The sequence below is a fragment of the Epinephelus lanceolatus genome, chromosome 11 (genome assembly GCF_041903045.1).
Source record: "Epinephelus lanceolatus isolate andai-2023 chromosome 11, ASM4190304v1, whole genome shotgun sequence".
Lineage (NCBI taxonomy): Eukaryota > Metazoa > Chordata > Actinopteri > Perciformes > Serranidae > Epinephelus > Epinephelus lanceolatus.
Genome location: NC_135744.1, coordinates 1,592,155 through 1,605,652, shown reverse-complemented (window position 1 = coordinate 1,605,652; position 13,498 = coordinate 1,592,155). Strand labels below are relative to the sequence as shown.

At 40.6% G+C, this 13,498-nt stretch overlaps 1 protein-coding gene across 5 annotated transcripts in view; it reads left to right on the top strand.

The window, feature by feature from the left end:
• Window positions 1-13,498, top strand: part of LOC117266123 (sialate:O-sulfotransferase 1) — a 211,467-nt gene that overhangs the window by 67,142 nt on the left and 130,827 nt on the right. The gene's annotated exons all lie outside the window — the stretch shown is intronic.

Genomic DNA, 13,498 nt, shown 5'->3' with positions numbered 1-13,498 from the left:
CATAGTCAAATGTATCCCTGGGGCCAGAGCGGGCGACATTGAATCAAATTTAAAACTGCTGGCTAAAGCTAAACGTAGATTCAGTAAGATTGTTATTCACGTCGGCGGCAATGACACCCGGTTACGCCAATCGGAGGTCACTAAAATTAATATTGCCTCGGTGTGTGAATATGCAAAAACGATGTCGGACTCCGTAGTTTTCTCTGGACCCCTCCCAAATCTGACCACTGATGACATGTTTAGCCGCATGTCATCATTTAACCGCTGGCTGTCCAGGTGGTGTCCAGCAAACGATGTGGGTTTTGTTAATAATTGGCAAACTTTCTGGGGAAAACCTGGTCTTATTAGGAGAGACGGCATTCACCCCACTTTGGATGGAGCTGCTCTCATTTCTAGGAACCTGGCAAATTTTATTAGTAATTTAAATCCCTGACAACCCAGAGTTGAGACCAGGACAGAGAGTTGCAGTCCTAAACGCCTCTCTGAGCTTCTAGTTCAGTTACCCAGCCATAGTTTTCATAGTTTTATACAAACGGTGTCTGTCCCCCGACCACCTAAATTATTTAAATCTAAAATTAAACAAAGAGGAGTTGTGCATAACAACCTCATAAAAATTAAAACCTCTTCTGTGACAGAAAGACAAAACAGGAGAATTAAATGCGGACTGTTAAATATCAGGTCTCTATCGTCTAAAGCAGTGTTAGTAAACGAATTAATATCAGATAATCATATTGATTTACTCAGTCTCACTGAAACCTGGCTGTGTCAAGATGAATATGTTAGTCTAAATGAGTCCACTCCTCCCAGTCATAATAATACCCACATTCCTCGAGGCAGCGGCCGAGGAGGGGGAGTTGCAGCCATTTTTAACTCTAGTCTGTTAATCAGCCCTAAACCTAAACTAGATTATAATTCATTTGAAAGCCTCGTTCTTAGTCTTTTACATCCGACCTGGAAAACCTCGCAGCCACTTTTATTTGTTATAGTGTACCGTGCTCCTGGCCCGTATTCTGAATTTGTATCTGAATTCTCAGAGTTTTTATCCAGTTTAGTTCTTAAATCAGATAAAGTTATTATTGTAGGCGATTTTAACATTCATGTCGACGTTGATAATGACTCCCTGGCTACCGCGTTTATCTCATTAATAGACTCCATTGGCTTCAGTCAGGGTGTACATGAACCCACTCACTGTTTTAACCATACCCTCGATCTAGTTCTGACGTATGGAATTGAAATTGATAACCTAAAAGTCTTTCCACAGAATCCCTTGCTATCAGATCATTATCTGATTACTTTTGATTTCTTTTTACTCGATTACACGCCACTCAGCAACAGTTACTATACTAGATGTTTATCAGATAGTGCTGTCACAAAATTTAAGGAAAAGATTACTTCGTCGTTAAATTCAATACCAATACCTTCAGTAACAGAGGTTTCCCGTGCCGACTTTAACCTCTCCCAAATTGATCATTTTGTTGATAGCGCCGTAGGCTCGCTGCGAACAACGCTCGACTCTGTAGCTCCTCTTAAAAAGAAGTTAACAAAGCAAAGAAAGTTTGCTCCTTGGTATAACTCTCAAACCCGTAGGTTAAAACAAATATCGCGAAAATTTGAAAGGAATTGGCGATTAACCAAACTGGAAGAATCTCGTTTAATCTGGACAGACAGTCTCAAAACTTATAAGAGGGGCCTCCGCAATGCCAGAGCAAACTATTACTCAGCATTAATAGAAGAAAACAAGAACAACCCCAGGTTTCTTTTCAGCACTGTAGCCAGGCTGACTGAGAGTCAAAGCTCTATTGAGCCTTGTATTCCTTTAGCCCTTAGCAGTAATGATTTTATGAGCTTTTTTAATGACAAAATTCTAACTATTAGAGGCAAAATTCATGACCTCCTGCCCTCAGATGGTAGGCCTACCTATCTAACCTCAAACACAGCTGTAGAATCTAATATATATTTAGATTGCTTCTCCCCAATTTCTCTTCAAGAATTGACCGCAGTGATTTCTTCATCTAAATCATCAACGTGTTTCTTAGACCCCATCCCAACTAGGCTACTTAAGGAGGTCTTTCCTTTAGTTAACACTCATATATTAGATATGATCAATATATCCCTATTAACAGGCTATGTACCACAGTCTTTTAAGGTAGCTGTAATTAAACCTCTCCTAAAAAAGCCCACCCTGGATCCAGAGGTGTTAGCCAACTATAGACCAATATCTAATCTTCCCTTTATGTCAAAGATCCTTGAGAAAGTAGTCGCAGACCAACTGTGTGATTTTCTCCAGGATAATAATTTATTTGAGGAATTTCAGTCAGGATTTAGAGTGCATCATAGCACTGAGACAGCTCTAGTTAAAATTACAAATGACCTTCTGATTGCTTCAGACAAAGGACTCGTCTCTGTTCTTGTTTTATTAGATCTTAGTGCGGCGTTTGACACAATTGACCATCAAATTCTACTGCAGAGACTGGATCACTTAATTGGCCTAAAAGGTTCAGCACTAAGCTGGTTTAAATCTTATTTATCTGATCGTTTTCAATTTGTTGACGTTCGTAATGAATCATCCTTACGTACCAAAGTTTGTTTTGGAGTTCCGCAAGGTTCTGTGCTCGGACCAATCCTATTTACTCTATATATGCTTCCTTTAGGTAACATCATTAGAAATCACTCTATAAATTTCCAGTGTTATGCGGATGATACACAGTTGTATTTATCGATGAAGCCAGAAGAAAGTAATCAATTAACTAAACTCCATAACTGCCTTAAAGACATAAAAACCTGGATGAGCACCAATTTCCTGATGTTAAATTCAGACAAAACTGAAGTTATTGTTCTTGGCCCCAAACAACTCAGAGACTCTTTATCTGATGACATAGTTTCTCCAGATGGCATTGCTCTGGCCTCTAGCACTACCGTAAGAAACCTCGGAGTAATATTTGATCAAGATTTGTCTTTTAATTCTCATTTAAAGCAAACCTCACGGACTGCATTTTTTCATCTGCGTAATATTGCGAAAATTAGGCCTATCCTGACCCGAAAAGATGCAGAAAAATTGGTCCACGCTTTTGTTACCTCAAGGCTGGATTACTGTAACTCTCTATTATCAGGTAGCTCTAGTAAGTCCTTAAAAACTCTCCAGCTAATTCAGAATGCAGCAGCTCGTGTACTAACAGGAACTAAGAAACAAGATCATATTTCTCCTGTTTTAGCTTCTCTGCACTGGCTCCCTGTAAAATCCAGAATTGAATTTAAAATCCTACTGTTAACTTATAAAGCTCTAAATGGTCAAGCTCCGTCATATCTTAGAGAGCTCATAGTGCCATATTATCCCACCAGAACACTGCGCTCTGAGAACGCAGGGTTACTCGTGGTCCCTAAAGTCTCCAAAAGCAGATCAGGAGCTAGAGCCTTCAGCTATCAGGCTCCTCTCCTGTGGAATCATCTTCCTGTTACGGTCTGGGAGGCAGACACCGTCTCCACATTTAAGACTAGACTTAAGACTTTCCTCTTTGATAAAGCTTATAGTTAGGGCTGGCTCAGGCTTGCCCTGTACCAGCCCCTAGTTAGGCTGACTTAGGCCTAGTCTGCCGGAGGACCCCCTATAATACACCGGGCTCCCTCTCTCTCCCTCTCTCTCTCTCTCTCTCTCTCTCTCTCTCTCTCTCTCTCTCTCTCTCTCACTCTCATCCTATTACTGCATCTTGCTAACTCGGCCATTCTGGATGTCACTAACTCGGCTTCTTCTCCGGAGCCTTTGTGCTCCACTGTCTCTCAGAATAACTCATACCGCAGCGGTGCCTGGACAGTGTGACGTGTGTGGTTGTGCTGCTGCCGTGGTCCTGCCAGATGCCTCCTGCTGCTGCTGCCATCATTAGTCATTAGTCATACTTCTACTGTTATTATACACATATGACTATTGTCACACAAGTATGCTGTCTGATATTAATACATACTTTCAACATATTGTACCACAGTAGCCAGAACTATAACTATAATATTATTACTTTCATTAATGTTGTTGTAAGCTACTGTCATTACCTGCATCTCTCTCTCTCTCTCTCTCTCTCTCTCTCTCTGTCTCATTGTGTCATATGGATTACTGTTAATTTATTATGCTGATCTGTTCTGTACGACATCTATTGCACGTCTGTCCGTCCTGGAAGAGGGATCCCTCCTCAGTTGCTCTTCCTGAGGTTTCTACCGGTTTTTTTTTCCCCCGTTAAAGGGTTTTTTTTTTTGGGGAGTTTTTCCTTATCCGCTGTGAGGGTCTTAAGGACAGAGGGATGTCGTATGCTGTAAAGCCCTGTGAGGCAAATTGTGATTTGTGATATTGGGCTTTATAAATAAAATTGAATTGAATTGAATTGAATGTACTTAACAAAAAAAGGTGAAATAACTGAAAACATGTTTTATATTCTAGTTTCTTCAAAATAGCCACCCTTTGCTCTGATTACTGCTTTGCACACTCTTGGCATTCTCTCCATGAGCTTCAAGAGGTAGTCACCTGAAATGGTTTCCACTTCACAGGTGTGCCTTATCAGGGTTAATTAGTGTAATTTCTTTCTTTATCAATGGGGTTGGGACCATCAGTTGTGTTGTGCAGAAGTCAGGTTAATACACAGCCGACAGCCCTATTGGACAACTGTTAAAATTCATATTATGGCAAGAACCAATCAGCTAACTAAAGAAAAACAAGTGGCCATCATTACTTTAAGAAATGAAGGTCAGTCAGTCCGGAAAATTGCAAAAACTTTAAATGTGTCCCCAAGTGGAGTCGCAAAAACCATCAAGCGCTACAACGAAACTGGCACACATGAGGACCGACCCAGGAAAGGAAGACCAAGAGTCACCTCTGCTTCTGAGGTTAAGTTCATCCGAGTCACCAGCCTCAGAAATCGCAAGTTAACAGCAGCTCAGATCAGAGACTAGATGAATGCCACACAGAGTTCTAGCAGCAGACCCATCTTTAGAACAACTGTTAAGAGGAGACTGCGTGAATCAGGCCTTCATGGTCAAATAGCTGCTAGGAAACCACTGCTAAGGAGAGGCAACAAGCAGAAGAGATTTGTTTGGGCCAAGAAACACAAGGAATGGACATTAGACCAGTGGAAATCTGTGCTTTGGTCTGATGAGTCCAAATTTGAGATCTTTGGTTCCAACCACCGTGTCTTTGTGAGACGCAGAAAAGGTGAACGGATGGATTCCACATGCCTGGTTCCCACTGTGAAGCATGGAGGAGGAGGTGTGATGGTGTGGGGGTGTTTTGCTGGTGACACTGTTGGGGATTTATTCAAAATTGAAGGCACACTGAACCAGCATGGCTACCACAGCATCCTGCAGCGACATGCCATCCCATCCGGTTTGCGTTTAGTTGGACGATCATTTATTTTTCAACAGGACAATGACCCCAAACACACCTCCAGGCTGTGTAAGGGCTATTTGACCAAGAAGGAGAGTGATGGAGTGCTGCGGCAGATGACCTGGCCTCCACAGTAACCGGACCTGAACCCAATCGAGATGGTTTGGGGTGAGCTGGACCGCAGAGTGAAGGCAAAGGGGCCAACAAGTGCTAAACACCTCTGGGAACTCCTTCAAGACTGTTGGAAAACCATTTCAGGTGACTACCTCTTGAAGCTCATGGAGAGAATGCCAAGAGTGTGCAAAGCAGTAATCAGAGCAAAGGGTAGCTATTTTGAAGAAACTAGAATATAAAACATGTTTTCAGTTATTTCACCTTTTTTTGTTAAGTACATAACTCCACGTGTTCATTCATAGTTTTGATGCCTTCAGTGAGAATCTACAATGTAAATAGTCATGAAAATAAAGAAAACGCATTGAATGAGAAGGTGTTTCCAAACTTTTGGCCTGTACTGTATATCCTCACAGCAGCCGGTAGACATCAAGCACGCTTCCACTAGGTCACATGATTTCAAATGAATATGGATGTGTTGTTTGATTGTCACACATGTCAAAGTTTAATTAGGTCACATGGCTAATGTCTACAACTTTCAAAATATAAGCTCACACCACTTCATAAGAACCCTTTACATTTTTCAAATTGAGTTTGACAATGATTGCATTCATTTGTTGTACACTCAAGCTTTCAACAGGTCAAGAGTTTTTAAATTACTTTAAAAATGACCTTAAAAGTATTTCCATTTATTTTATCAATTATATGTCTCTGAACCCAAGTGATTGACCTGGAGGGTTGCAGTAAATCACCTCATTTCAAGTACAAGTCAATAACAGTGTTACAGTCATCAGGAAAGAATATACATCTTTGAGGAAATGTTACATTCATCAACACAGTAGCCTCATCAAACACCTTTCTTTTGATTTAATTGACAGAAAAATTAAATGCTGTCTTTTGGATGCATACAACATTATGTATACTTAGTGCAATCTGTAACTCCCTCTGCCACAAACAGGAGGTATCTAAACATGTGAGATATGTCATTCCACCACAGAAACAAGGATATGCAACTCGCTCAAATTTACCAAAGAATATTATTATTATTATTTTTTTTTTAACTTGTAGAACTGTTGTCTGAATTCCTACATTAGCCTAAATTGGATGAGCTACAAACAAACTTACGTATTAGTGCCTAGAGACAGAAACCATCCCATTGAAAACCCTTAACAATGCATTTTTGACCCCACATTACTCCTTACATAAACTAATGCATTCCTACGGTTTCATTTTGGACTACTGGCCTTTAACTTGTAATTTTTATATTTTCCCACTAGGAGGTGTCATTGTTTCGTATTTTAAAGCAAAATTTCCTCTTTTCACTGTGTTCTGCAGTGCCCTGACTACATAACCATAAGTGTGTATTGCTATTGATGTTGGATAAATTAAAAAAGAAGATGTGTATGCTTGCGTGTGTGCGTGTGTGTGTGTGTGTGTGTGTGTGTGTGTGTGTGTGTCTTCTTTTAGACGGCCACACTCAAGATTATAAACTACTTTAATCATGCAAAAGGATGACTAGCAAGAATCAAAACAAAATTGTTGTAGTGCTCACTGCAGCCATAGTTTTAAGTATGAGCAGCAGTACAGGAGAAATCATTTTGAACCTCACAAGACATTACAGCATATGAACGTCAAGACACTAATTAGGGCAACAATACAGTGTGTACAAGTCCCCCAAATATACCTCTGCACCTGCAGCACAGCAGAACGTCGCACATTCACCTTTGTGCTGAGCTGAGTAACTCCTGCAGCATGTAGGGGCCTCGAAATACCAGCATGGTCATAACACACTGGCAAATTATTGAACTGCAGGCTTACATGGGGCTGCTTACTTCAGCCTGTGTATACAGGTCCAAATATGAACCAACCCTCAGCCTCTATATAATGTTGGCTGAAAGAAGCCTCATGAGGCTTTTTCTTTATTTTCTGAGCCCACTAGATGGTGCTCTTGGTTTAATGAGAGGGGCTCACAGAATGGGAATTCACTGTGATTAAATCCTTTTGTTGAACAAAAAGCGCCATTTATTGGGCTGAGAAAATAGAAGAATGATTCATGAAGCTTCATTCAACCATCACTACCTCTAAAGTGAGAAATCAGTGCAAAGCATTTTGTGGGCTACAATGTACACATACTGGCATTTAAAGGGTTAAATTCCAAAAAATAAAATTAATGATTGCTATGTATTTTTCAGGCTGAATAGTTTTAAAAGATTAACTTGTTTAATGTAGAACAGTATTTATATAATATTTTTTACAGCAGTTTTATAAAGGCTTGTCCTCAGGACCTCAATGTGAGTTTTTTTTTTAAATCTGGCACTGCAAAAAAGAATAAATAAATAACAATGCATCAAAATCAATGTTCCTGTCAATCATTGACCAAGCTCAGAACCTAATAATATGAACAATCAAATTCTCCTTGAATTAATTTTGTGGAAATTATTTCAGTTTTCTGTTTATTTTTTCTATAAAAAACAGTGGAGCCATGTAAACAAACTGGCCATTAAAGGGCCAGTGTGTAAAATGGGTTGAAAACAGTGACATCAGTGGTCAAATTCTAGATTGCAGGGCTCACTCGCTCACCCCTCCCGTCGGGTAAATGAGAGTGGCCTCTTAGGGACAAAAAGCCTTGCGCAGACACGAGTTTTTCAGGAGTAGGTCCATCTAGCCACGAGGTGAATATTTATTTAGAAATCTAAACCATGTTACGATATTGTAATGAATCCCTCACAAGCAGGAGACCAGAGTAGCGTTCGGGAAAAAGGCCCGTTTATTTGAGCACTCCAAAAACTCGGTAACACTCCAGGTGGTAAAAGACTCCGTCCCAAACTCTGACTCTTCTAGCGTAACACACACACTCCATACACACATACTCGTTTACAGTACCTAAGCGGGTACCCCCTCCCCTCTCTGCTCCACCAATCTCCAGCCCGCACACTGACTGACAGCGTAGCCTGTAAACAGAGCTCAGCTGTTTATTTAGCCTAGCAATATCTCCGGACTATAGTAGCTGCAATAGACGACTTTGAACGCGATTTTGAAGAGTTTCTTGTAGCGGACACAGACCCAGAGCCATACCTGTTTGAGCCGAAGCATACAGATGAGGAAATCCATGTGTTGGATGCTGAGCGGGCGAGAAGAGAGGCTGAATCCTCCGCTCCCATTTTGCTGCACAGAATGGGATTCGGTGCTACCATCGTTGGGGAGATATATCATCAGGAGGAAAAGTGCCGCAGAGAGTGCATCACAAGGAGTGAAGTTGCGTCTTCTTTTCCTCGCAGATGACGGTTCTAGTTCATTCTCTCCTGTTGCGTGGTAAGTGTGGTCCATTCGCAAACTTTATAACTAAAAAAACTACTATCCATCGACGAACTACTAACACTCTCTGCTGTTTCCTCCTCCTTCTTCCTTCCTTCCGCTGTCTTCGTTGGTTTATTTATACATGCGAAATGCGTTCTCTGGTTGGTGATATTTTCTGTCTATAGGGACTTGTACATTATTTTATTGAAAAAATTAAACACCACCTACAGTATATACCACCGTTTTCCATCTGTCACATACTACTACAACCTTTAATACTGATAACTCTGTTGCTACATTTATGATCATGACTGTTAATTACATACTGTATTGTTATCCAGTTAAAATTTATATTATATATTCATGTACTTACATCACAATGTGTTACACACAAATCTTCAACCCCTCCCCTTGGGGTTAGTTTGTCGTAGGCAAACGAAATTTGGTATGTACATGTATCATATCGAGACGCACAAAAAAGTCTCTTGACGTCATGGTAAAATCCCAACAGGAAGTGGGCCATTTTGTTTTGAATTTTTTTGTTACGGCTATTTCCACAATTTAAATTTGAGCGAACTACTCCTAGGGATTTCATCCGATCGACGTCAGATTGACTACAGGTCATCCTGAGAACATGCTGATCAAAAGTTATTAAAAGCTTTTCTCTGTGTCAAGGGGGCCCAATCACAGCTGCTTGCAGCTTTAATTATTATTATTATTATTATTATTATTATTATTACGAGAATGCAATCCCCAATTTGGCCCCTTTCCCAAATTCAAAAACGCACCAAATTTGGCACACGCGTTTGGTCTGGCGAAAAATTTGATATTTTGGCAGTGTTGTATGTGGATGGGGCCAAATGGTGACATAGCGCCCCCTAGAAAATTTTGTGCCTCGAGCCCCGCCTGTGAGTTTCACCTATACGCGTGAAAATTGGTGGGCTCATAGAACATGCCGCACAAAAAAATCCTCTTGGACCCATGCCGTAAACCCCACAGGAAGTCGGCCATTTTGATTTGAATTTTTGACATGTTTGAAAGAACTCCTCCTAGGGATTTCATCCGATCTACTTCAAATTTGGTACAGATCATCCTGAGAACATGCTGATCAAAAGTTATTAAAAGCTTTTCTCTATGTCAAGGGGTGTGGCCGCTATGACGCCGCCCTCGCCAGCAAATATGTTTGATGGCTTCAGCGAGCTCATATCCTCATGAAAATTGATACACAGGTCAAGAATGGCGAGCTCTTACGTCTGAAAGAGGTGTCGCCCATGGGAGGGGGGGACAAAATGCCTCTATAGTGCCCCCTTGAAATTTTCAAAAACCCCTCCCCATAGGGGATTTTTTGGTGTAGGAAGATGAAACGTCATACCACGTCGGGGTTAATTTACTCTGGGTTTTCACATAACCGCTTCAGTGATGTGTGCTGCTGGCCCCGGCCAGTGGCACAGGAGAGCGAGGGCCCGATCACAGCTGCTTGCAGCTTTAATTAAAACTTAAAACTTATTCTTCAACTTATTCACACAATTTTGTCATGTAAGGAAAGAACCTCTTCTTTGAGTGCGTGTGTGTGTGTGTGTGTGTGTGTTAACTAAATGTATATAAGTATATTATTAGGGCTGTCAAGAGATATATAATTAATTACATGCTCTGTGATTAATTTGTGTAAATTAAACGCATACATGAACTTTTGCTGTGAAAGTAAAGATTCAAACTCAAGCAAATTTTGATAGATGTGTCGTAGTAAAGCTGCTGGATTTTGGACACAATTGTCTCCTTGCTCTACCACTGAAACTGGTCTGCAGTCCCTTTTGAAAGTGGGCTAGTTAGTTTGTCACAGGTAGATTTACTCAGTTTGTGTCTGAATGCCTGGTTGAATGTGGCCTGATGAGGCTGGCTGCTAGCACTAGCATCAGAGACCGTGCTCGCTCTGGTTTGCTGCTAAATGCTTAGTGGTGAGGTGACATTTCAGGCTCGCAGCAGGGCTGCCAACTTTTCAAAAAACCTTGGAGTGAGATTTGGTGGGGCCAACTGAAATTTTGCCGCATACACTGCAATTTTTTGTTTGGCCCATTCAGCATCATTACCATACAGCAAAAACATTTTTTTAAATATACCATTTACCATACATCAGTAGTTCTCAATGTATTAGCCTAACTCAGAGTGTACAAATAGAACCAACTGACCCAAAAGTAAGACACAGGACACAGCATGGCTCATTTTGTACATGTTTACTTTGGGATTCTGTATAAAAAATAATGTCATCAAATAGTAAACAGATATGCAACATGTTGCAAGAAACATTTAAATAAAAATGAAACCCCCCAAAAGCTATGTTATTGAGACATTTTTGAACACCCCCAAACTATATGCAGCTAATACCAATTTAAATAAAAAATACAATAAAATTAAAGTTTAACCATTTATACAAACAATTCCCAATATAGGGAGGCTACTATCAAAGTCCTTAAGATCTGTGTGCTTTGTTGTACTTGCTTGTGGCCTTTTTTGAGGCCTTAATGATTTCTGGGGAAGGCTCCCACGTGAAGCAGGGCTCCAGGCGAGCCATCTTTATTGTCATTATTGATGACAGGGTTCCATCCAGAGCCAGGCTGTTCCTGGTTTTAGTCTTGTTTAGTCCCACCACAGAAAACATTCTTTCTGCATCTGCAATGGAGTAAGGTAACACCAGGACCAGCTTTGCAATGGTGGCAAGCCTCATCAACAGACCTAACCCTGTCACCTATGAGGAATGAACCAAGAACACAGTGGAAAAAAAATCTGTTATATTCCTTTGAAAGATGAGTAAAGGTTGATAATTAATTTTGTCTGAAACAAAATGCATGCACCTACTGTATATGATGCTTTATACATAGACTACATAACAAATTATTCTAATTTGTATATACTACAATATATACAGTAATTCATATACAATTATAAAGCAGCATGGAGGAATGGTTTTGTATTATATATAGATAATCAAAATAATATTTATAAAGCTCTCGAAATGCCTTTAAATTATCTCACAACACACAAAAAACAAATATGCAAACGTTACTTAAAGTTTAAGAGCATAAACACTCTCTGCCGCCTCTTCTTCTTCTTCTAATAGAATTCTGGCAAGCCGTACACTCGCTTCTTCGTTACCCCAATGAGTGCAATTCCGGTGTCAACTGGGCCACAGCGCCGCCAACATCCAGTATAACAGTCGGGAGGTGTATTGTGCAAAACAGTTTTTTGTTTTTTTTTTTTTTTGGCTCAGATGGACACTTCAGCATGAGAAATCAGGGTGTGGCGTGAGAGCGTGTGAAGCCAATCAAATGTGTGTGTCTCACGGCCAGTGCGTGAGTTGGCAGCCTTGTCGCAGTACTCTGATGGTATGGAACAGTGCTCCTATCAACAGTTACATACCAGTGTTTTTTAAATATATACATTCCATTCATGGAGCCAAGCAGCTTCCATCATGTGACAAGGCCACTGTGGCCTTAAATGACGTAATGGGTCTCAGGGCACGAACGGCATTAATGAGTGTTAATTTTCTAACATGTTATTTTTTCTGTGATGTTTGTCTGTGATTAATACCAATTGTTATTTTGACTGCCCTATATATTATTTAATTACATCCTGGCCATGCAGGGCTGCCCCTGACCAAATTGGGGCCCTAAGCTAAATTTTATTTGGACAACATAAATTGATAGGCTATAAACTTTAGCCAATATTATATATTGGCTAAAGTTTATAGCCTATCAATATATACGACCACCAACCGGTCATTTTACCACTCCTTTTCATCAGAGGTGAATGTATAGGGCATAAACAAGACATTCAATAAATGTTATTCAGGGCCGCTGGAAAAAGTCTCAGTCTAGACAGAGACTGGAGAGACTGGAGACAGAGATTCCTATCTAATGAGTAGCAGCTTAGGTGTTTGTGCCACAAAGTTTCATTTCAACAACATATCCACCTTCAAGTGAAGCACGAGCTTCCTCTTGTTTTGCCTTTTTTTTTCCTCTTGCTCGCTCCTGACTCGTGTTGTCTTTTGGACGACATGTCAACAACTCTTCACCTGCTGCAGCTCTGCAAGTGCCTGCCGGTGCACCCCTCTGATTGGTCAGATATCGAGTGCTGTCAATCATTGCAGCGATGCGGTCAGATTACAGGTCTCTTCTCTGCTTCCTCGAGCTGATTCTTTGCGCGCCTTGCGGTAGCACATATGCGCAGCCATTGCGCATATGCGTCCCCTCATGCAAAATGTGGCCCTCCATAGAAGATGAGGCCCTATGCACAGCGAGTGTTCTGCGTTTAGCGAGGGGCGGCCCTGTGGCCATGACAGTATTAACCTTGCTAATATAATCTTAGCATTGAAAAATGAAACCATCAGGGGCTAACATTAATGTTAAGTTAGTTGTAGTAACCTTGGTGATGTTACTTGAGTAGTCCCAGAGCACTAACATCAATAATGTTATAGGCTACAATCTGTAATTTGGGAAAAAGTACGCAAGCTAACGTAATACTCTGTAGAAATAAAGTTGACACCTTAACACATCAACAAAGTTAAGTCCAAATTGTGGTGGCTAGCATTAACTAAATCAAAACAGCTCAACCTCATCAGACCAACTAACAGTTCCGAGTGTGACATATGGTTGTATAAGCCAATTACATTAATCAAAACGCTTCAAGACGCTGTGAGAGTCTTACCTTGAGGCATACAAATCAGGTGCCAAG